Source organism: Hyla sarda, chromosome 7 (genome assembly GCF_029499605.1).
Source record: "Hyla sarda isolate aHylSar1 chromosome 7, aHylSar1.hap1, whole genome shotgun sequence".
In the NCBI taxonomy this organism is placed as follows: Eukaryota; Metazoa; Chordata; class Amphibia; order Anura; family Hylidae; genus Hyla; species Hyla sarda.
The window spans coordinates 2480227-2504202 of record NC_079195.1 but is presented as its reverse complement, the minus strand read 5'-3'; the positions used below and the strand labels follow the sequence as shown (position 1 = coordinate 2504202).

Below are 23976 nucleotides of genomic sequence, written 5' to 3'. Positions count from 1 at the left end.
CCATTTTAGGAACTGTCCAGAGCAGCATATGTTTCCTATGGGGATTTTCTCCTGCTCTGGACAGTTCCTAAAATGGACAGCAGATGGCGCAATGTGAAAGAATCTGGCGCACAACCCGACAAAACATGTCTGGTTTGCAAAAGTAAATGAGGGCCATTCTGTGTGCAGAATCTATGAGACGGCGCATTCCGTGCGGACATTGCACCGTGTGAACGCATCCTAATGCTGCATAGTCACAGGCTTCGCACCGTGTCCCCTCCCTGTATCTCTGCAGATACATCTCCTATCATGCCCTGGTCTGTTCAGCTGTGATTGGAGTTGTAGTTCTGTAACAGTTGCAATAGGGAGGAGACTGCTGCTGATTGGTTGAAGCCCAGGAACTGCAGCTGTCAATCACCTAAGTAAGTGAAAGGAAGTTAGTGGGCAGTGAGGGTGGATGTCATCACTGCCTCTAAGGGCCCACGATCTAGAGCAAGATAATAGAGGTTAATCACTGGTAAAGTAAGAGGTAACTGTGGACATTTATCAAAACCTGAGCAATACAAATGTTGTGCAGTTGCCATAGTATCAGTCAGATCCCTTCTTTATCTTTTAAAAAGTGCTCTGCAAATAAAAGGAGCAATCTAGTTGGTTGCTATGGGCAACTGCTCCTTTTTTTCCACTGCACAGGTTTGATAAATCTCCCCCAATAAGTGTCTGTAAAGGATCAGGGTCCATACACAAACAACAAATCCCATATAATTCACTTACTGTATCACAGCTCTAGAAACAGATAAATAGTTAATAAATATTTGGTCTCTGTCCCTTTAAATGAAGCTTTTGCAGAACAATTAATGAATTTCGGAATCTCTGAGGCGATTTATCTCATGTGACAGTAAAATAACTTACAAAGATCTGAGTGATCACTGTCCAAACATCTTCATCTCCACCAATAAGGTACTACACTGGTTATGTATGTCCTGTATGATCTGCTGTATAATGTCCTGTATGATCTGCTGTATAATGTCCTGTATGATCTCCTGTATAATGTCCTGTACATGTATGATCTCCTGTATAATGTCCTGTATGATCTGCTGTATAATGTCCTGTATAATGTCCTGTATGATCTCCTGTATAATGTCCTGTATGATCTCCTGTATAATGTCCTGTACATGTATGATCTATCCTGTATAATGTCCTGTATGATCTCCTGTATGATGTCCTGTATGATCTCCTGTATGATGTCCTGTATGATCTCCTGTATAATGTCCTGTACATGTATGATCTCCTGTATAATGTCCTGTACATGTATGCTCTCCTGTATAATGTCCTGTACATGTATGATCTCCTGTATAATGTCCTGTACATGTATGATCTCCTCTATAATGTCCTCTACATGTATAATCTCCTGTATAATGCCCTGTACATGTATGATCTCCTGTATAATGCCCTGTACATGTATGATCTCCTGTATAATGTCCTGTACATGTATGATCTCCTGTATAATGTCCTGTACATGTATGATCTCCTCTATAATGTCCTGTATGATCTCCTGTATAATGTCCTGGATGATCTAGTGTATAATGCCCTGTGTGATCTCCTGTATAATGTCCTGTATGATCTTCTGTATAATGTCCTGTACATGTATGATCTCCTCTATAATGTCCTGTATGATCTCCTGTATAATGTCCTGTACATGTATGATCTCCTGTATAATGTCCTGTATGATCTCCTGTATAATGTCCTGTATGACCTAGTGTATAATGCCCTGTGTGATCTCCTGTATAATGTCCTGTATGATCTCCTCTATAATGTCCTGTATGAGCTCCTGTATAATGTCCTGTACATGTATGATCTCCTGTATAATGTCCTGTACATGTATGATCTCCTGTATAATGTCCTGTATGATCTCCAGTATAATGTCCTGTATGATCTCCTGTATAATGTCCTGTACATGTATGATCTCCTGTATAATGTCCTGTACATGTATGATCTCCTGTATTATGTCCTGTATGATCTCCTGTATAATGTCCTGTACATGTATGATCTCCTGTATAATGTCCTGTATGATCTCCTGTATAATGTCCTGTATGATCTAGTGTATAACGCCCTGTGTGATCTCCTGTATAATGTCCTGTATGATCTTCTGTATAATGTCCTGTACATGTATGATCTCCTCTATAATGTCCTGTATGATCTCCTGTATAATGTCCTGTACATATATGATCTCCTGTATAATGTCCTGTATGATCTCCTCTATAATGTCCTGTATGAGCTCCTGTATAATGTCCTGTACATGTATGATCTCCTGTATAATGTCCTGTACATGTATTATCTCCTGTATAATGTCCTGTATGATCTCCTGTATAATGTCCTGTATGATCTCCTGTATAATGTCCTGTATGATCTCCTGTATAATGCCCTGTACATGTATGATGTCCTGTATAATGTCCTGTACATGTATGATCTCCTGTATAATGTCCTGTACATGTATTATCTCCTGTATAATGTCCTGTATGATCTCCTGTATAATGTCCTGTATGATCTCCTGTATAATGTCCTGTACATGTATGATCTCCTGTATTATGTCCTGTATGATCTCCTGTATAATGTCCTGTACATGTATGAACTCCTGTATAATGTCCTGTATGATCTCCTGTATAATGTCCTGTATGATCTAGTGTATAATGCCCTGTGTGATCTCCTGTATAATGTCCTGTATGATCTTCTGTATAATGTCCTGTACATGTATGATCTCCTCTATAATGTCCTGTATGATCTCCTGTATAATGTCCTGTAAATGTATGATCTCCTCTATAATGTCCTGTATGATCTCCTGTATAATGTCCTGTACATGTATGATCTCCTGTATAAAGTCCTGTACATGTATGATCTCCTGTATAATGTCCTGTACATGTATGATCTCCTGTATAATGTCCTGTACATGTATGATCTCCTGTATAACGTCCTATACATGTATAATATCCTGTATAATGTCCTGTACATGTATGATCTCCTGTATAATGTCTTGTACATGTATGATCTCCTGTATAATGTCCTGTACATGTATGATCTCCTGTATAATGTCCTGAAAATGTATGATCTCCTGTATAATGTCTTGTACCTATATGATCTCCTGTATAAAGTCCTGTACATGTATGATCTCCTGTATAATGTCCCGTATGATCTCCTGTATAATCTCCTGTATGATCTCCTGTATAATGTCCTGTGTGATCTCCTGTATAATGTCCTGTACATGTATGATCTCCTGTATAAAGTCCTGTACATGTTTGATCTCCTGTATAATGTCCTGTAAGATCTCCTGTATATGTATGATATCCTGTATAATGTCCTGAACATGTATGATCTCCTGTATAATGTCTTGTACCTGTATGATCTCCTGTATAAAGTCCTGTACATGTATGATCTCCTGTATAATGTCCTGTACATGTATGATCTCCTGTATAATGTCCTGTATGATCTCCTGTATAATGTCCTGTATGATCTCCTGTATAATGTCCTGTACATGTATAATCTCCTATATTATGTCCTGTATGATCTCCTGTATAATGTCCTGTACATGTATGAACTCCTGTATAATGTCCTGTATGATCTCCTGTATAATGTCCTGTATGATCTAGTGTAAAATGCCCTGTGTGATCTCCTGTATAATGTCCTGTATGATCTTCTGTATAATGTCCTGTACATGTATGATCTCCTCTATAATGTTCTGTATGATCTCCTGTATAATGTCCTGTACATGTATGATCTCCTGTATAATGTCCTGTACATATATGATCTCCTGTATAATTTCCTGTATGATCTCCTCTATAATGTCCTGTATGAGCTCCTGTATAATGTCCTGTACATGTATGATCTCCTGTATAATGTCCTGTACATGTATGATCTCCTGTATAATGTCCTGTATGATCTCCTGTATAATGTCCTGTATGATCTTCTGTATAATGTCCTGTACATGTATGATCTCCTGTATAATGTCCTGTACATGTATGATCTCCTGAATAATGTCCTGTACATGTATAATATCCTGTATGATCTCCTCTATATTGTCCTGTACATGTATGATCTCCTGTATAATGTCCTGTATGATCTCCTGTATAATGTCCTGTACATGTATGATCTCCTGTATAATGTCCTGTGCATGTATGATCTCCTGTATAATTTTCTGTGTATGTATGATCTCCTGTAAAATGTCATGTACATGTATGATCTCCTGTATAATGTCCTGTATGATCTCCTGTATAATGTCCTGTATGATCTCCTGTATAATGTCCTGTACATGTATGATCTCCTGTATTATGTCCTGTATGATCTCCTGTATAATGTCCTGTACATGTATGAACTCCTGTATAATGTCCTGTATGATGTCCTGTATAATGTCCTGTATGATCTAGTGTATAATGCCCTGTGTGATCTCCTGTATAATGTCCTGTATGATCTTCTGTATAATGTCCTGTACATGTATGATCTCCTCTATAATGTCCTGTATGATCTCCTGTATAATGTCCTGTACATGTATGATCTCCTGTATAATGTCCTGTACATATATGATCTCCTGTATAATTTCCTGTATGATCTCCTCTATAATGTCCTGTATGAGCTCCTGTATAATGTCCTGTACATGTATGATCTCCTGTATAATGTCCTGTACATGTATGATCTCCTGTATAATGTCCTGTATGATCTCCTGTATAATGTCCTGTACATGTATGATCTCCTGTATAATGTCCTGTACATGTATGATCTCCTGTATAATGTCCTGTATGATCTCCTGTATAATGTCCTGTATGATCTCCTGTATAATGTCCTGTACATGTATGATCTCCTGTATAATGTCCTGTACATGTATGATCTCCTGAATAATGTCCTGTACATGTATAGTATCCTGTATGATCTCCTCTATAATGTCCTGTACATGTATGATCTCCTGTATAATGTCCTGTATGATCTCCTGTATAATGTCCTGTACATGTATGATCTCCTGTATAATGTCCTGTGCATGTATGATCTCCTGTATAATTTTCTGTGTATGTATGATCTCCTGTAAAATGTCATGTACATGTATGATCTCCTGTATAATGTCCTGTACATGTATGATCTCCTGTATAATGTCCTGTATGATCTCCTGTATAATGTCCTGTACATGTATGATCTCCTGTATTATGTCCTGTATGATCTCCTGTATAATGTCCTGTACATGTATGAACTCCTGTATAATGTCCTGTATGATCTCCTGTATAATGTCCTGTATGATCTAGTGTATAATGCCCTGTGTGATCTCCTGTATAATGTCCTGTATGATCTTCTGTATAATGTCCTGTACATGTATGATGTCCTCTATAATGTCCTGTATGATCTCCTGTATAATGTCCTGTACATGTATGATCTCCTGTATAATGTCCTGTACATATATGATCTCCTGTATAATTTCCTGTATGATCTCCTCTATAATGTCCTGTATGAGCTCCTGTATAATGTCCTGTACATGTATGATCTCCTGTATAATGTCCTGTACATGTACGATCTCCTGTATAATGTCCTGTATGATCTCCTGTATAATGTCCTGTATGATCTCCTGTATAATGTCCTGTACATGTATGATCTCCTGTATAATGTCCTGTACATGTATGATCTACTGAATAATGTCCTGTACATGTATAATATCCTGTATAATCTCCTCTATAATGTCCTGTACATGTATGATCCACTGTATAATGTCCTGTATGATCTCCTGTATAATGTCCTGTACATGTATGATCTCCTGTATAATTTTCTGTGTATGTATGATCTCCTGTAAAATGTCATGTACATGTATGATCTCCTGTATAATGTCCTGTACATGTATGATCTCCTGTATAATGTCCTGTACATGTATGATCTCCTGTATAATGCCCTGTACATGTATGATGTCCTGTATAATGTCCTGTACATATTTGCTCTCCTCTATAATGTCCTGTATGAGCTCCTGTATAATGTGCTGTACATGTATGATCTCTTGTACAATGTCCTGTACATGTATGATCTCCTGTATAATGTCCTGTACATGTATTATCCCCTCTATAATGTCCTGTATATGTATGATCTCCTGTATAATGTCCTGTATGATCTCCTCTATAATGTCCTGTACATGTATGACCTTCTGTATAATGTCCTGTATGATCTCCTGTATAATGTCCTGTACATGTATCATCTCCTCTATAATGTCCTGTATGATCTCCTCTATAATGTCCTGAATGATCTCCTGTATAATGTCCTGTATGATCTCCTGTATAATGTCATGTACATGTATGATCTCTTGTTTTAATGTCCTGTACATGTATGATGTCCTGTATAATGTCCTGTACATGTATGATCTCCTGTATAATGTCCTGTATGATCTCCTGTAAAATGTCCTGTATGATCTCCTGTATAATGTCCTGTACATGTATGATCTCCTGTATAATGTCCTGTACATGTATGATCTCCTGAATAATGTCCTGTACATGTATGATCTCCTGTATAATGTCCTGTAGATGTGTGATATCCTGTATAATATCCTGTATAATGTCCTGTACATGTATGATCTCCTGTATAATGCCCTGTACATGTTTGATGTCCTGTATAATGTCCTGAACATGTATGATCTCCTGTATAATGTCTTGTACCTGTATGATCTCCTGTATAAAGACCTGAACATGTATGATCTCCTGTATAATGTCCTGTACATGTATGATCTCCTGTCTAATCTCCTGTACATGTATGATTTCCTGTATAATGTCCTGTAAATGTATGATCTCCTGTATAATGTCCTGTACATGTATGATATCCTGTATAATGTCCTGTACATGTATGATCTTCTGTATGATCTCCTGTATAATGCCCTGTACATGTATGATGTCCTGTATAATGTCCTGTACATATATGATGTCCTGTATAATGTCCTGTACATGTATGATCTCCTGTATAATGTCCTGAAAATGTATGATCTCCTGTATAATGTCTTGTACCTGTATGATCTCCTTTATAAAGTCCTGTACATGTATGATCTCCTGTATAATGTCCTGTATGATCTCCTGTATATGAATGATATCCTGTATAATGCCCTGAACATGTATGATCTCCTGTATGATGTCCTGTACATGTATGAGCTCCTGTATAATGTCCTGTATGATCTCCTGTATAATGTCCTGTACATGTATGATCTCCTGTATGATGTCCTGTACATGTATGATCTCCTGTATAATGTCCTGTATGATCTCCTGTATAATGTCCTGTATGATCTCCTGTTTAATGTCCTGTACATGTATAATCTCCTATATAATGTCCTGTACATGTATGATCTCCTGTATGATCTCCTGTATAATGCCCTGTACAACTATGATGTCCTGTATAATGTCCTGTACATGTATGATCTCTTATTTTAATGTCCTGTACATGTATGATGTCCTGTGTAATGTTCTGTACATGTATGATCTCCTGTATGATGCCCTGTACATGTATGATCTCCTGTATAATGTCCTGTACATATATGATCTCCTGTATAATGCCCTGTGTGATCTCCTGTATAATGTCCTGTATGATCTTCTGTATAATGTCCTGTACATGTATGATCTCCTCTATAATGTCCTGTATGATCTCCTGTATAATGTCCTGTACATGTATGATCTCCTGTATAATGTCCTGTACATATATGATCTCCTGTATAATTTCCTGTATGATCTCCTCTATAATGTCCTGTATGAGCTCCTGTATAATGTCCTGTACATGTATGATCTCCTGTATAATGTCCTGTACATGTATGATCTCCTGTATAATGTCCTGTATGATCTCCTGTATAATGTCCTGTACATGTATGATCTCCTGTATAATGTCCTGTACATGTATGATCTACTGAATAATGTCCTGTACATGTATAATATCCTGTATAATCTCCTCTATAATGTCCTGTACATGTATGATCCACTGTATAATGTCCTGTATGATCTCCTGTATAATGTCCTGTACATGTATGATCTCCTGTATAATGTCCTGTGCATGTATGATCTCCTGTATAATTTTCTGTGTATGTATGATCTCCTGTAAAATGTCATGTACATGTATGATCTCCTGTATAATGTCCTGTACATGTATGATCTCCTGTATAATGTCCTGTACATGTATGATCTCCTGTATAATGCCCTGTACATGTATGATGTCCTGTATAATGTCCTGTACATATTTGCTCTCCTCTATAATGTCCTGTATGAGCTCCTGTATAATGTGCTGTACATGTATGATCTCTTGTACAATGTCCTGTTCATGTATGATCTCCTGTATAATGTCCTGTACATGTATTATCCCCTCTATAATGTCCTGTATATGTATGATCTCCTGTATAATGTCCTGTATGATCTCCTCTAGAATGTCCTGTACATGTATGACCTTCTGTATAATGTCCTGTATGATCTCCTGTATAATGTCCTGTACATGTATCATCTCCTCTATAATGTCCTGTATGATCTCCTGTATAATGTCCTGTATGATCTCCTGTATAATGTCCTGTATGATCTCCTGTATAATGTCATGTACATGTATGATCTCTTGTTTTAATGTCCTGTACATGTATGATGTCCTGTATAATGTCCTGTACATGTATGATCTCCTGTATAATGTCCTGTATGATCTCCTGTAAAATGTCCTGTATTATCTCCTGTATAATGTCCTGTACATGTATGATCTCCTGTATAATGTCCTGTACATGTATGATCTCCTGAATAATGTCCTGTACATGTATGATCTCCTGTATAATGTCCTGTAGATGTGTGATATCCTGTATAATATCCTGTATAATGTCCTGTACATGTATGATCTCCTGTATAATGCCCTGTACATGTTTGATGTCCTGTATAATGTCCTGAACATGTATGATCTCCTGTATAATGTCTTGTACCTGTATGATCTCCTGTATAAAGACCTGAACATGTATGATCTCCTGTATAATGTCCTGTACATGTATGATCTCCTGTCTAATCTCCTGTACATGTATGATTTCCTGTATAATGTCCTGTAAATGTATGATCTCCTGTATAATGTCCTGTACATGTATGATATCCTGTATAATGTCCTGTACATGTATGATCTTCTGTATGATCTCCTGTATAATGCCCTGTACATGTATGATGTCCTGTATAATGTCCTGTACATATATGATGTCCTGTATAATGTCCTGTACATGTATGATCTCCTGTATAATGTCCTGAAAATGTATGATCTCCTGTATAATGTCTTGTACCTGTATGATCTCCTTTATAAAGTCCTGTACATGTATGATCTCCTGTATAATGTCCTGTATGATCTCCTGTATATGAATGATATCCTGTATAATGCCCTGAACATGTATGATCTCCTGTATGATGTCCTGTACATGTATGAGCTCCTGTATAATGTCCTGTATGATCTCCTGTATAATGTCCTGTACATGTATGATCTCCTGTATGATGTCCTGTACATGTATGATCTCCTGTATAATGTCCTGTATGATCTCCTGTATAATGTCCTGTATGATCTCCTGTTTAATGTCCTGTACATGTATAATCTCCTATATAATGTCCTGTACATGTATGATCTCCTGTATGATCTCCTGTATAATGCCCTGTACAACTATGATGTCCTGTATAATGTCCTGTACATGTATGATCTCTTATTTTAATGTCCTGTACATGTATGATGTCCTGTGTAATGTCCTGTACATGTATGATCTCCTGTATGATGCCCTGTACATGTATGATCTCCTGTATAATGTCCTGTACATATATGATCTCCTGTATAATGCCCTGTGTGATCTCCTGTATAATGTCCTGTATGATCTTCTGTATAATGTCCTGTACATGTATGATCTCCTCTATAATGTCCTGTATGATCTCCTGTATAATGTCCTGTACATGTATGATCTCCTGTATAATGTCCTGTACATATATGATCTCCTGTATAATTTCCTGTATGATCTCCTCTATAATGTCCTGTATGAGCTCCTGTATAATGTCCTGTACATGTATGATCTCCTGTATAATGTCCTGTACATGTATGATCTCCTGTATAATGTCCTGTATGATCTCCTGTATAATGTCCTGTACATGTATGATCTCCTGTATAATGTCCTGTACATGTATGATCTACTGAATAATGTCCTGTACATGTATAATATCCTGTATAATCTCCTCTATAATGCCCTGTACATGTATGATCCACTGTATAATGTCCTGTATGATCTCCTGTATAATGTCCTGTACATGTATGATCTCCTGTATAATGTCCTGTGCATGAATGATCTCCTGTATAATTTTCTGTGTATGTATGATCTCCTGTAAAATGTCATGTACATGTATGATCTCCTGTATAATGTCCTGTACATGTATGATCTCCTGTATAATGTCCTGTACATGTATGATCTCCTGTATAATGCCCTGTACATGTATGATGTCCTGTATAATGTCCTGTACATATTTGCTCTCCTCTATAATGTCCTGTATGAGCTCCTGTATAATGTGCTGTACATGTATGATCTCTTGTACAATGTCCTGTACATGTATGATCTCCTGTATAATGTCCTGTACATGTATTATCCCCTCTATAATGTCCTGTATATGTATGATCTCCTGTATAATGTCCTGTATGATCTCCTCTATAATGTCCTGAACATGTATGACCTTCTGTATAATGTCCTGTATGATCTCCTGTATAATGTCCTGTACATGTATCATCTCCTCTATAATGTCCTGTATGATCTCCTCTATAATGTCCTGAATGATCTCCTGTATAATGTCCTGTATGATCTCCTGTATAATGTCATGTACATGTATGATCTCTTGTTTTAATGTCCTGTACATGTATGATGTCCTGTATAATGTCCTGTACATGTATGATCTCCTGTATAATGTCCTGTATGATCTCCTGTAAAATGTCCTGTATGATCTCCTGTATAATGTCCTGTACATGTATGATCTCCTGTATAATGTCCTGTACATGTATGATCTCCTGAATAATGTCCTGTACATGTATGATCTCCTGTATAATGTCCTGTAGATGTGTGATATCCTGTATAATATCCTGTATAATGTCCTGTACATGTATGATCTCATGTATAATGCCCTGTACATGTTTGATGTCCTGTATAATGTCCTGAACATGTATGATCTCCTGTATAATGTCTTGTACCTGTATGATCTCCTGTATAAAGACCTGAACATGTATGATCTCCTGTATAATGTCCTGTACATGTATGATCTCCTGTCTAATCTCCTGTACATGTATGATTTCCTGTATAATGTCCTGTAAATGTATGATCTCCTGTATAATGTCCTGTACATGTATGATATCCTGTATAATGTCCTGTACATGTATGATCTTCTGTATGATCTCCTGTATAATGCCCTGTACATGTATGATGTCCTGTATAATGTCCTGTACATATATGATGTCCTGTATAATGTCCTGTACATGTATGATCTCCTGTATAATGTCCTGAAAATGTATGATCTCCTGTATAATGTCTTGTACCTGTATGATCTCCTTTATAAAGTCCTGTACATGTATGATCTCCTGTATAATGTCCTGTATGATCTCCTGTATATGAATGATATCCTGTATAATGCCCTGAACATGTATGATCTCCTGTATGATGTCCTGTACATGTATGAGCTCCTGTATAATGTCCTGTATGATCTCCTGTATAATGTCCTGTACATGTATGATCTCCTGTATGATGTCCTGTACATGTATGATCTCCTGTATAGAGTCCTGTATGATCTCCTGTATAATGTCCTGTATGATCTCCTGTTTAATGTCCTGTACATGTATAATCTCCTATATAATGTCCTGTACATGTATGATCTCCTGTATGATCTCCTGTATAATGCCCTGTACAACTATGATGTCCTGTATAATGTCCTGTACATGTATGATCTCTTATTTTAATGTCCTGTACATGTATGATGTCCTGTGTAATGTTCTGTACATGTATGATCTCCTGTATGATGCCCTGTACATGTATGATCTCCTGTATAATGTCCTGTACATATATGATCTCCTGTATAATGCCCTGTGTGATCTCCTGTATAATGTCCTGTATGATCTTCTGTATAATGTCCTGTACATGTATGATCTCCTCTATAATGTCCTGTATGATCTCCTGTATAATGTCCTGTACATGTATGATCTCCTGTATAATGTCCTGTACATATATGATCTCCTGTATAATTTCCTGTATGATCTCCTCTATAATGTCCTGTATGATCTCCTGTATAATGTCCTGTACATGTATGATCTCCTGTATAATGTCCTGTACATGTATGATCTACTGAATAATGTCCTGTACATGTATAATATCCTGTATAATCTCCTCTATAATGTCCTGTACATGTATGATCCACTGTATAATGTCCTGTATGATCTCCTGTATAATGTCCTGTACATGTATGATCTCCTGTATAATGTCCTGTGCATGTATGATCTCCTGTATAATTTTCTGTGTATGTATGATCTCCTGTAAAATGTCATGTACATGTATGATCTCCTGTATAATGTCCTGTACATGTATGATCTCCTGTATAATGTCCTGTACATGTATGATCTCCTGTATAATGCCCTGTACATGTATGATGTCCTGTATAATGTCCTGTACATATTTGCTCTCCTCTATAATGTCCTGTATGAGCTCCTGTATAATGTGCTGTACATGTATGATCTCTTGTACAATGTCCTGTACATGTATGATCTCCTGTATAATGTCCTGTACAAGTATTATCCCCTCTATAATGTCCTGTATATGTATGATCTCCTGTATAATGTCCTGTATGATCTCCTCTAGAATGTCCTGTACATGTATGACCTTCTGTATAATGTCCTGTATGATCTCCTGTATAATGTCCTGTACATGTATCATCTCCTCTATAATGTCCTGTATGATCTCCTGTATAATGTCCTGTATGATCTCCTGTATAATGTCCTGTATGATCTCCTGTATAATGTCATGTACATGTATGATCTCTTGTTTTAATGTCCTGTACATGTATGATGTCCTGTATAATGTCCTGTACATGTATGATCTCCTGTATAATGTCCTGTATGATCTCCTGTAAAATGTCCTGCATTATCTCCTGTATAATGTCCTGTACATGTATGATCTCCTGTATAATGTCCTGTACATGTATGATCTCCTGAATAATGTCCTGTACATGTATGATCTCCTGTATAATGTCCTGTAGATGTGTGATATCCTGTATAATATCCTGTATAATGTCCTGTACATGTATGATCTCCTGTATAATGCCCTGTACATGTTTGATGTCCTGTATAATGTCCTGAACATGTATGATCTCCTGTATAATGTCTTGTACCTGTATGATCTCCTGTATAAAGACCTGAACATGTATGATCTCCTGTATAATGTCCTGTACATGTATGATCTCCTGTCTAATCTCCTGTACATGTATGATTTCCTGTATAATGTCCTGTAAATGTATGATATCCTGTATAATGTCCTGTACATGTATGATCTTCTGTATGATCTCCTGTATAATGCCCTGTACATGTATGATGTCCTGTATAATGTCCTGTACATATATGATGTCCTGTATAATGTCCTGTACATGTATGATCTCCTGTATAATGTCCTGAAAATGTATGATCTCCTGTATAATGTCTTGTACCTGTATGATCTCCTTTATAAAGTCCTGTACATGTATGATCTCCTGTATAATGTCCTGTATGATCTCCTGTATATGAATGATATCCTGTATAATGCCCTGAACATGTATGATCTCCTGTATGATGTCCTGTACATGTATGAGCTCCTGTATAATGTCCTGTATGATCTCCTGTATAATGTCCTGTACATGTATGATCTCCTGTATGATGTCCTGTACATGTATGATCTCCTGTATAATGTCCTGTATGATCTCCTGTATAATGTCCTGTATGATCTCCTGTTTAATGTCCTGTACATGTATAATCTCCTATATAATGTCCTGTACATGTATGATCTCCTGTATGATCTCCTGTATAATGCCCTGTACAACTATGATGTCCTGTATAATGTCCTGTACATGTATGATCTCTTATTTTAATGTCCTGTACATGTATGATGTCCTGTGTAATGTCCTGTACATGTATGATCTCCTGTATGATGCCCTGTACATGTATGATCTCCTGTATAATGTCCTGTACATATATGATCTCCTGTATAATGCCCTGTGTGATCTCCTGTATAATGTCCTGTATGATCTTCTGTATAATGTCCTGTACATGTATGATCTCCTGTATAATGTCCTGTACATGTCTGATCTCCTTTATAATGTCCTGTATGATCTCCTGTATAATGTCCTGTATGATCTCCTGTATAATGTCCTGTACATGTATGATCTCCTGTATAATGTCCTGTACATGTATGATCTCCTGTATAATATCCTGTATAATGTCCTGTACATGTATGATCTCCTGTATAATGTCCTGTACGTGTATGATCTCCTGTATAATGTCCTGTATGAACTCCTGTATATGTATGATATCCTGTATATTGCCCTGTACATGTATGATGTCTTGTATAATGTCCTGTACATGTATGATCTCTTGTATAATGTCCTGTACATGTATGATCTCCTGTATAATGTCCTGTACATGTATGATCTCCTGTATAATGTCCTGTACATGCATGATCTCCTGTATAATGTTCTGAACATGTATGGTCTCCTGTATTATGTCTTGTACCTGTATGATCTCATGTATAAAGTCCTGTACATGTATGATCTCCTGTATAATGCCCTTTACATGTAGGATCTCCTGTATAAAGTCCTGTACATGTATGATCTCCTGTGTAATGTCCTGTACATGTAGGATCTCCTGTCTAATCTCCTGTACATGTATGATTTTCTGTATAATGTCCTGTACATGTATGATTTCCTGTATAATGTCCTGTACATGTATAATATCCTGTATAATGTCCTGTACATGTATGATCTCCTGTATAATGTCCTGTACATGTATGATCTCCTATATAATGTCCTGTACATGTATGATCTCCTGTATAATGTCCTGAAAATGTATGATCTCCTGTATAATGTCTTGTACCTGTATGATCTCCTGTATAAAGTCCTGTACATGTATGATCTCCTGTATAATTTCCTGTATGATCTCCTGTATAATGTCCTGTACATGTATGATCTTCTGTATAATGTCCTGTACATGTATGATCTCCTGTATAATGTCCTGTACATGTCTGATCTCCTTTATAATGTCCTGTATGATCTCCTGTATAATGTCCTGTATGATCTCCTGTATAATGTCCTGTACATGTATGATCTCCTGTATAATGTCCTGTACATGTATGATCTCCTGTATAATATCCTGTATAATGTCCTGTACATGTATGATCTCCTGTATAATGTCCTGTACGTGTATGATCTCCTGTATAATGTCCTGTATGAACTCCTGTATATGTATGATATCCTGTATATTGCCCTGTACATGTATGATGTCTTGTATAATGTCCTGTACATGTATGATCTCTTGTATAATGTCCTGTACATGTATGATCTCCTGTATAATGTCCTGTACATGTATGATCTCCTGTATAATTTCCTGTACATGCATGATCTCCTGTATAATGTTCTGAACATGTATGGTCTCCTGTATTATGTCTTGTACCTGTATGATCTCATGTATAAAGTCCTGTACATGTATGATCTCCTGTATAATGCCCTTTACATGTAGGATCTCCTGTATAAAGTCCTGTACATGTATGATCTCCTGTGTAATGTCCTGTACATGTAGGATCTCCTGTCTAATCTCCTGTACATGTATGATTTTCTGTATAATGTCCTGTACATGTATGATTTCCTGTATAATGTCCTGTACATGTATAATATCCTGTATAATGTCCTGTACATGTATGATCTCCTGTATAATGTCCTGTACATGTATGATCTCCTATATAATGTCCTGTACATGTATGATCTCCTGTATAATGTCCTGAAAATGTATGATCTCCTGTATAATGTCTTGTACCTGTATGATCTCCTGTATAAAGTCCTGTACATGTATGATCTCCTGTATAATTTCCTGTATGATCTCCTGTATAATGTCCTGTACATGTATGAGCTCCTGTATAATGTCCTGTACATGTATGATTTCCTGTATAATGTCCTGTACATGTATAATATCCTGTATAATGTCCTGTACATGTATGATCTCCTGCATAATGTCCTGTACATGTATGATCTCCTGTATAATGTCCTGTACATGTATGATCTCCTGTATAAAGTCCTGTACATGTATGATCTCCTGTATAATGTCCTGTATGATCTCCTGTATATGTATGATATCCTGTATGATGTCCTGAACATGTATGATTTCCTGTATAATGTCTTGTACCTGTATGATCTCCTGTATAAAGTCCTGTACATGTATGATCTCCTGTGTAATGTCCTGTGCATGTATGATCTCCTGTATAATGTCCTGTATGATCTCCTGTATATGTATGATATCCTGTATAATGCCCTGTACATGTATGATCTCCTGTATAATGTCCTGTACATGTATGATCTCTTGTATAATGTCCTGTACATGTATGATCTCCTGTATAATGTCCTGTATGATCTCCTGTATAATGTCCTGTACATGTATGATCTCTTGTATAATGTCCTGTACATGTATGATCTCCTGTATAATGTCCTGTATGATCTCCTGTATAATGTCCTGTACATGTATGATCTCTTGTATAATGTCCTTTACATGTATGATCTCCTGTATAATGTCATGTATGATCTCCTGTATAATGTCCTGTATGATCTCCTGTATAATGTCCTGTACATGTATGATTTCCTGTATAATGTCCTGTACATGTATGATCTCCTGTATAATGTCCTGTACATGTATGATCTCTTGTATAATGCCCTGTACATGTATGATCTCTTGTATAATGTCCTGTACATGTATGATCTCCTGTATAATGTCCTGTATGATCTCCTGTATAATGTCCTGTATGATCTCCTGTATAATGTCCTGTACATGTATGATCTCCTGTATAATGTCCTGTACATGTATAATCTCCTGTATAATGCCCTGTATAATCTCCTGTATAATGTCCTGTATGATCTCCTGTATAATGTCCTGTACATGTATGATCTCCTGTATAATGTCCTGTACATGTATGATCTATCTTGTATAATGTCCTGTATGATCTCCTTTATAATGTCCTGTATGATCTCCTGTATAATGTTCTGTATGAACTCCTGTATAATGTCCTGTACATGTATGATCTCCTGTATAATGTCCTGTATGATCTCCTGTATAATGTCCTTTACATGTATGATCTCCTGTATAATGTCCTGTATGATCTCCTGTATAATGTCCTGTATGATCTCCTGTATAATGTCCTGTACATGTATGATCTCCTGTATAATGTCCTGTACATGTATGATCTCCTGTATAATGTCCTGTACATGTATGATCTCCTGTATAATGTCCTGTACATGTATGATCTCCTGTATAATATCCTGTATAATGTCCTGTACATGTATGATCTCCTGTATAATGTCCTGTACGTGTATGATCTCCTGTATAATGTCCTGTATGATCTCCTGTATATGTATGATATCCTGTATAATGCCCTGTACATGTATGATGTCCTGTATAATGTCCTGTACATGTATGATCTCTTGTATAATGTCCTGTACATGTATGATCTCCTGTATAATGTCCTGTACATGTATGATCTCCTGTATAATGTCCTGTACATGCATGATCTCCTGTATAATGTTCTGAACATGTATGATATCCTGTATAATGCCCTGTACATGTATGATGTCCTGTATAATGTCCTGTACATGTATGATCTCTTGTATAATGTCCTGTACATGTATGATCTCCTGTATAATGTCCTGTACATGTATGATCTCCTGTATAATGTCCTGTACATGCATGATCTCCTGTATAATGTTCTGAACATGTATGATCTCCTGTATTATGTCTTGTACCTGTATGATCTCATGTATAAAGTCCTGTACATGTATGATCTCCTGTATAATGCCCTTTACATGTAGGATCTCCTGTATAAAGTCCTGTACATGTATGATCTCCTGTGTAATGTCCTGTACATGTAGGATCTCCTGTCTAATCTCCTGTACATGTATGATTTTCTGTATAATGTCCTGTACATGTATGATTTCCTGTATAATGTCCTGTACATGTATAATATCCTGTATAATGTCCTGTACATGTATGATCTCCTGTATAATGTCCTGTACATGTATGATCTCCTGTATAATGTCCTGTACATGTATGATCTCCTGTATAATGTCTTGTACCTGTATGATCTCCTGTATAAAGTCCTGTACATGTATGATCTCCTGTATAATTTCCTGTATGATCTCCTGTATAATGTCCTGTACATGTATGAGCTCCTAAAATACCCAAACGGACAACTAAAACCTGGAAGTAAAAAATTATTATTGTGACTAAGCCGTATGTAAGTGACCAAGCACTATCGATTAATCCAGGTACTGGTGTTGGCTATAGGTATGTGAACTCCAAACAGAATTAGCAAATAACAAGAAAGAGAAAAACTGAGTCACTTATAAAGTGTATATCATTTTATTAATTCCGTAGAATGTAAGTACATAAAAATTGTATATATATTAGTTAAAAAAATATTATTTTTCAAGGAGGAATGAGGCTAAAAGGTGGTGTCACCGGCTCTGCAATGAAGGCTGGGTATGGTGTATATATTACTGGATCCACCACAATGAGATAGGAAAGATGCAATGATCCTGTACACAAATTTGCAAAAACAGGATATTTAGCAGCATGTAGGAAACATGTATATAAATCTCACAGTGAGAGCGAAAAAATTATTATATATATATAACATGCAAAATAAAGTGCAGTGTGCATGTAAACAAGCATAACATTGTGGGGATACAAATCAGTATAGCGATATACCAGAGTACAGCAGCAATCAGCAGAGACCGGGACAGCAACACTCCAACGTACGTTTCGGTACGCAACCTTCGTCTGGGACTCCCAGACGAAGGTTGCGTACCGAAACGTACGTTGGAGTGGTGCTGTCCCGGTCTCTGCTGATTGCTGCTGTACTCTGATATATCGCTATACTGATTTGTATCCCCACAATGTTATGCTTGTTTACATGCACACTGCACTTTATTTTGCATGTTATATATATATAATAATTTTTTCGCTCTCACTGTGAGATTTATATACATGTTTCCTACATGCTGCTAAATATCCTGTTTTTGCAAATTTGTGTACAGGATCATTGCATCTTTCCTATCTCATTGTGGTGGATCCAGTAATATATACACCATACCCAGCCTTCATTGCAGAGCCGGTGACACCACCTTTTAGCCTCATTCCTCCTTGAAAAATAATATTTTTTTAACTAATATATATACAATTTTTATGTACTTACATTCTACGGAATTAATAAAATGATATACATTTTATAAGTGACTCCGTTTTTCTCTTTCTTGTTATTTGCTATGTATGAGCTCCTGTATAATGTCCTGTACATGTATGATTTCCTGTATGATGTCCTGTACATGTATAATATCCTGTATAATGTCCTGTACATGTATAATATCCTGTATAATGTCCTGTACATGTATGATCTCCTGCATAATGTCCTGTACATGTATGATCTCCTGTATAATGTCCTGTACATGTATGCTCTCCTGTATAAAGTCCTGTACATGTATGATCTCCTGTATAATGTCCTGTATGATCTCCTGTATATGTATGATATCCTGTATGATGTCCTGAACATGTATGATTTCCTGTATAATGTCTTGTACCTGTATGATCTCCTGTATAAAGTCCTGTACATGTATGATCTCCTGTGTAATGTCCTGTACATGTATGATCTCCTGTATAATGTCCTGTATGATCTCCTGTATATGTATGATATCCTGTATAATGCCCTGTACATGTATGATGTCCTGTATAATGTCCTGTACATGTATGATCTCTTGTATAATGTCCTGTACATGTATGATCTCCTTTATAATGTCCTGTACATGTATGCTCTCCTGTATAATGTCCTGTATAATCTCCTGTATAATGTCCTGTATGATCTCCTGTATAATGTCCTGTACATGTATGATCTCCTGTATAATGTCCTGTACATGTATGATCTCCTGTATAATGTCCTGTACATGTATGATCTCTTGTATAATGCCCTGTACATGTATGATCTCTTGTATAATGTCCTGTACATGTATGATTTCCTGTATAATGTCCTGTATGATCTCCTGTATAATGTCCTGTATGATCTCCTGTATAATGTCCTGTACATGTATGATCTCCTGTATAATGTCCTGTACATGTATAATCTCCTGTATAATGCCCTGTATAATCTCCTGTATAATGTCCTGTATGATCTCCTGTATAATGTCCTGTACATGTATGATCTCCTGTATAATGTCCTGTGCATGTATGATCTATCTTGTATAATGTCCTGTATGATCTCCTGTATAATGTCCTGTATGATCTCCTGTATAATGTTCTGTATGATCTCCTGTATAATGTCCTGTACATGTATGATCTCCTGTATAATGTCCTGTATGATCTCCTGTATAATGTCCTTTACATGTATGATCTCCTGTATAATGTCCTGTATGATCTCCTGTATAATGTCCTGTATGATCTCCTGTATAATGTCCTGTATGATCTCCTGTATAATGTCCTGTACATGTAGGATCTCCTGTATAATGTCCTGTACATGTATGATTTCCTGTATAATGTCCTGTACATGTATGATCTCCTGTATAATCTCCTGTACAAGTAAGATCTCCTGTATAATGTCCTGTATGATCTCCTGTATAATGTCCTGTACATGTATGATCTCCTGTATAATGTCCTGTACATGTATGATCTCCTGTATAATGTCCTGTACATGTATGATCTCTCCTGTATAATGTCCTGTACATGTATTATCTCCTGTATAATGTCCTGTACATGTATGATCTCCTGTATAATGTCCTGTATGATCTCCTGTATAATGTCCTGTATGATCTACTGTATAATGTTCTGTACATGTATGATCTCCTCTGTAATGTCCTGTATGATCTCCTGTATAATGTCCTGTACATGTATGATCTCCTGTATAATGTCCTGTACATGTATGATCTCCTGTATAATGTCCTGTATGATCTCCTGTATAATGTCCTGTACATGTATGATCTCCTGTATAATGTCCTGTACATGTATGATCTCCTGTATAATGTCCTGTATGATCTCCTGTGTAATGTCCTGTATGATCTCCTGTATAATGTCCTGTACATGTATGATCTCCTGTATAATGTCCTGTACATGTATGATCTCCTGTATAATGTCCTGTACATGTATGATCTCCTGTATAATGTCCTGTACATGTATGATCTCTTGTATAATGCCCTGTACATGTATGATCTCTTGTATAATGTCCTGTACATGTATGATTTCCTGTATAATGTCCTGTATGATCTCCTGTATAATGTCCTGTATGATCTCCTGTATAATGTCCTGTACATGTATGATCTCCTGTATAATGTCCTGTACATGTATAATCTTCTGTATAATGCCCTGTATAATCTCCTGTATAATGTCCTGTATGATCTCCTGTATAATGTCCTGTACATGTATGATCTCCTGTATAATGTCCTGTGCATGTATGATCTATCTTGTATAATGTCCTGTATGATCTCCTGTATAATGTCCTGTATGATCTCCTGTATAATGTTCTGTATGATCTCCTGTATAATGTCCTGTACATGTATGATCTCCTGTATAATGTCCTGTATGATCTCCTGTATAATGTCCTTTACATGTATGATCTCCTGTATAATGTCCTGTATGATCTCCTGTATAATGTCCTGTATGATCTCCTGTATAATGTCCTGTATGATCTCCTGTATAATGTCCTGTACATGTATGATCTCCTGTATAATGTCCTGTACATGTATGATTTCCTGTATAATGTCCTGTACATGTATGATCTCCTGTATAATCTCCTGTACAAGTAAGATCTCCTGTATAATGTCCTGTATGATCTCCTGTATAATGTCCTGTACATGTATGATCTCCTGTATAATGTCCTGTACATGTATGATCTCCTGTATAATGTCCTGTACATGTATGATCTCTCCTGTATAATGTCCTGTACATGTATTATCTCCTGTATAATGTCCTGTACATGTATGATCTCCTGTATAATGTCCTGTATGATCTCCTGTATAATGTCCTGTATGATCTACTGTATAATGTTCTGTACATGTATGATCTCCTCTGTAATGTCCTTATGATCTCCTGTATAATGTCCTGTACATGTATGATCTCCTGTATAATGTCCTGTACATGTATGATCTCCTGTATAATGTCCTGTACATGTATAATCCCCGGTATGTTCTCTAGGATGTTTCTCCTGACGTGTTCGGTGAAGCTCGCGGCTCTCAGACGTCTCCTCACTCACAGTTTCCCGGAGTCTCTGAAGGTGAGGAGAACGCTCGGCCATCTTGGATTCACCTTCAGGATTTATAGGATCCAGATACCAATTCTTATGTATCTTTCCATAACATCTGAGGTTCTAGTTCAAAGTTCACTTCTCATTTATGGTTCTTCTCTGTTGCCTTGAATTGATGTGGAGACATCATGGCCTCCCGACTCGTAGAACATTAGACCATTAAGAAGTATCTAATCAGTTGGATACATAGGGAGAGATTTATCAAAACCTGTCCAGAGGAAAATTTGCTGAGTTGCCCTTAGCAACCAATCAGATCACTGCTTTCATTTTTGAAAAGGCTTCTGAATGACTGTTTGGTTGCTATGGGCAACTTTTCCTCTGGACAGATTTTGATAAATCTCCCCCACAGGACCCCCAAAGGATAGGGGATAAGATGTCTGATCGCGGGGGTGCCGCCACTGGGGACCCCTGCGATCTCCCTGCTGTGTCAGGTGCAGCGCCGAAGGCTCGTGACGTCACTGCCGCAACCTGCTCGTGACGTCACGACCGCACCCCCTCAATGCAAGTCTATGGGAGGAGGCGTGAGGACCGTCACGCCCCCTCCCATAGACTTGCATTGAGGGGGCGTGGCCGTGACGTCACGAGCCTCCGCCCCGCATCACCAGTCATCCGGCAAGGAGCGAAGTTCGCTCCATGCACCGGATGTCTGGGGTGCTGCAGCCGAGATCCCAGGGGTCCCCAGCGGCAAGACCCCCGCGATCAGACCACTTTTTTAGTCTTCTTAAAATCTACTGTAAAAGTATTTTTCACACATTCTGTGTATACAGCTCCTATGCCGAGCGATGTGTCTGCCATGTCATCCTGTAGGGGGGACATTCTTCCTTCTTTCGGACTCATGTACATTATATATGGATGAATGTAAGAGATCCTGGAGACCCATTGATTTGCATAGGAGCTGTGTACACAGAACGGTTGTATGATTAAACATTAGTCTGCATTAAAGAGGGTCTGTGACCAGCCCCCCAAAAATGACATAGCATAATCATTAAATAGTTTAGGGCGCCCTGGTTCCGCACCTTCTTACGGTTTCCTGATACATCCCGCCATTCGCGAGATATGAGGGTTTATACGTAGTTTTGTTTACGTGTTTGTTACTTATTTCGTTATTCCTGATTGGCACACCTCGATCTATATTTTGCATATATATTTTAAAGATTTTTAGGACAATTTATATTACATTTATTTATATCTTACGCCGATTTTAAGACCACTTATAAAAGCTATAAACTGTTTTTTATGTTTATAACTTACTAGCTGAGTACCCGGCGTTGTCCGGTTTTTCCTTCCTAATCCTTGTTGGGGAGGAAAATCAACAAAGGAGGAAACTTTTGACTTCATATCCAGTCTTCATATATTGTTGTCATATCCCAACCTCATATCCCGTCCTCATATCCCGTCATCATATCCCGTCATCATATCCTGTCCTCATATATTGTTGTCATATCCCGTCC

At 37.2% G+C, this 23976-nt stretch overlaps 1 protein-coding gene across 1 annotated transcript in view; it reads left to right on the top strand.

The window, feature by feature from the left end:
• The first annotated feature begins 381 nt into the window (after positions 1 to 381).
• Positions 382 to 23976, top strand: part of LOC130282633 (glycine N-acyltransferase-like) — an 83691-nt gene continuing 60096 nt past the window's right edge. The window contains exons 1-2 of the mRNA XM_056531080.1: positions 382 to 401; positions 817 to 936. The gene's annotated coding sequence lies outside the window, so the exon portion shown is untranslated. The remainder of the gene's footprint in view (positions 402 to 816; positions 937 to 23976) is intronic.